The sequence below is a fragment of the Sinocyclocheilus rhinocerous genome, unplaced genomic scaffold (genome assembly GCF_001515625.1).
Source record: "Sinocyclocheilus rhinocerous isolate Xijiao unplaced genomic scaffold, SAMN03320098_v1.1 scaffold1439, whole genome shotgun sequence".
NCBI classification, from domain to species: Eukaryota; Metazoa; Chordata; class Actinopteri; order Cypriniformes; family Cyprinidae; genus Sinocyclocheilus; species Sinocyclocheilus rhinocerous.
In genome coordinates, this window is record NW_015651494.1 from 155,652 (window position 1) to 158,494 (window position 2,843).

The following is a 2,843-nucleotide window of genomic DNA, read 5'->3' on the forward strand; positions in this document are numbered from 1 at the left end:
CCAAATGAAGTTCTTAGCAATGCATATTACTAATCAAAAATTAAGTTTTGATATATTTACGGTAGGAGATTTACTAAATATCTTCATGGAACATGATCTTTACTTAATATCCTAATTATTTTTAGCATAAAAGAAAAATCGATAATTTTGACCCATACAATGTATTGTTGGCTATTGCTACAAATATCCCCAGCGACTTAAGACTGCTTTTGTGCTCCAGGGTCACATATATAGGCTAATAGTTGGATTTTTTACTGTCTCTAATTTGAAGTAAGTTATGGTTTTGTATTTATGCGTCTGATTAAAGCTTGCAGGTCAAGTTTCAGAAAAGCAAAATAACTTTTTTTTGTATTCCTGATGAACTTTCCCTCCCATTGACGACCTGAGGCTCCGTTCACCCGAGCATTTGCGGAGTGTAAGTGTGTGTTCATTAGTGATATCCAGCTCGTTTTCTCAGTCTCACACATGACTGCTCTCATTGTGGCGAAGCTGTTAATTCTGCTCAGCTGTAGATGAGTGTCCGAATGCGGGAACAGTGTCTAATCTCCGCTCCGTGGCTTTGAACTCGCTCACAAACAAGCTCAAGCGGCCGATTCTCACACTGGAGCGAGACCAGACTGAATGCAGAGACAAAGACATCCAGCCGAGAGCTTGTCAGCCGCGGGACGAGGATTAATTAGCTCAGGTTGTTAACCCCATCAGGACAGACGGGACATTAACAGACGCTCATTACTATTCCACACTGTTTACTTTCACAGCTAGTCATTAAAACCTGTTTTTCACTTGAATTGCATGATTTATAGGCCTCTAAATGATCAAAACTCTGCTGTTAAACCTGTTTCTCACACAATCTCCTGCATGTCTTCTGTCGTCTGATTGATAGTTTAGAGTGTTTAATCCAGTCGAAGCTCTTTTATCAGGCTTTACAGAGTTTATTTTTCTGACCCCATTGGCAGATATTTGTTCTTCATTTGTTTTAAGCATAAACTCACCTAACTGTATCAATTTCTGATGACTTCTTATCTCATGCCATTTCGTTTCTCCAGTAAATGTGTCTTGATTTAAGGATGTTTGGATATTTGTACTGGGAAAACAAGACAGATATCGTAAGTAAGAACATCAGTATCCAGTGATTATGAAGACTGCAGCTCTTATCTGTCTTTATTCAGGAATGATAAGCTTTGGATCAGTGCTGACGCTCTTGCATGTATTTTTACGGTGAATAAAATCAATCTCTGCACAGTTACGGCTCTTGGCAGCTGCTAAACCTCTCATTTGTCCAGGTTCACTGCGCTGGTTCGTCTTTGTTTCATTTAATTGTCATTCCAGAGAACATTCCCCACTAACCCGGATTGGTTCACGATGGTCGACCTGAGAGAGAGAGAGAGAGAGATTCCAGGCAAGTCTATTATTAGCTCGACGTTTGAGCACAAAGACCAGGACGTGAGTTAGTTTGGTTTGGTTTAAGGACTGGTGCTGGTCTAAAGAGACGGGAGGAATGATTCATTGATTCTTTGCCATCGCTGCATTCCTGAGCGCTGCGCTCATACTGAGAGAGATTCATTACAAACCCAGCAAAGGTTTTACTTTAAACTACTAGAGAGTCTTTCAACAGAGTAACTGGCGTTTACATATTCAACAAATGTTTTGCCACATGGCATAAAACACATCTTAAAGGAACAGTTGACCCAAAAATGATGTTGATCCCAGTGATTTACTCACCTTCAAGCCATCCTAAGTGTACAGTATATGACTTTCTTCTTTCAGACAAATCCAATCAGTTATATTTAAAAATGTCCTGGCTCTTCCAAGCTTTATAATAGCAGTGAATGGGTGTTGTTTTTCAATAGTCCAAAAGAAGTCCAATAAAGCGCATCCATCCATAACAAAAAGTGTCCCACACGGCTCCAGGGGTGAATAAAGGTCTCCCTGTAGTGAATCTCTGCATTTATGTAAGAAAAAAATCCATGTTTAAAACTTTATAAACCGTAATCTCTAGCTTCCGCTAACTGTCGTACGCGCGTTTATTCCAGTGGATGATGTAGGCGTAGCGTAAGCTCCGGTGAGAAGTGACGAATGCGGAAGCGCAGCGGAGAGAGCAAAACAAAACTGCTTTTCCTTTGCTAAAGTAAGGAAACTTTGCTTCCTCTGCTCCTGTAAACAAACGTCAGTCCTCACGAGACGAACATATTCTCACCGGATCTTACGCTATGTCCTACAATCATCCGCCGGAACAGCTTCCGCGTACAACAGTTTTGTCGTACAACAAAAATGGTTATGACGTTTTAAATATGGATATGTTTCTTACACAAATGCATCAATTTGCTTCAGGAGGACTTTATTCACCCCCAGGAGCCGTGTGAGGCACTTTTTATTACGGATGGATGCACTTTATTGGACTGTTGAACAGAAACACCCATTCACTGCCATTATAAAGCTTGGAAGTGCCAGGACATTTTTTTATATAACTCCAATTGGATTCGTCTGAAAGAAGAAAGTCATATACAGCTAGGATGGCTTGAGAATCAGTAAATCATGGGCTAATTTTTAGGTGATCTATCCCTTTAAATGAAACAGACTAGTGTTAATTTAATATAATTGAGATACTATTATAGTTTTTATTAAATATAGTTACAAGTTTCAATTATAATTGAAAAATATAATTGTTATAATAATAATAATTTATATTAAAATTGTAGTATAAATAATAGTTGTCTTTTTAAGTCTATATATATAGTATATTTTATTAGTGTTTTGAATTAGTATATACTGTATATACTTAGTATATACAATGTGTGTGTGTGTGTGTGTGTGTGAGTGTGTGAGAGAGAGAGAGAGAGAGA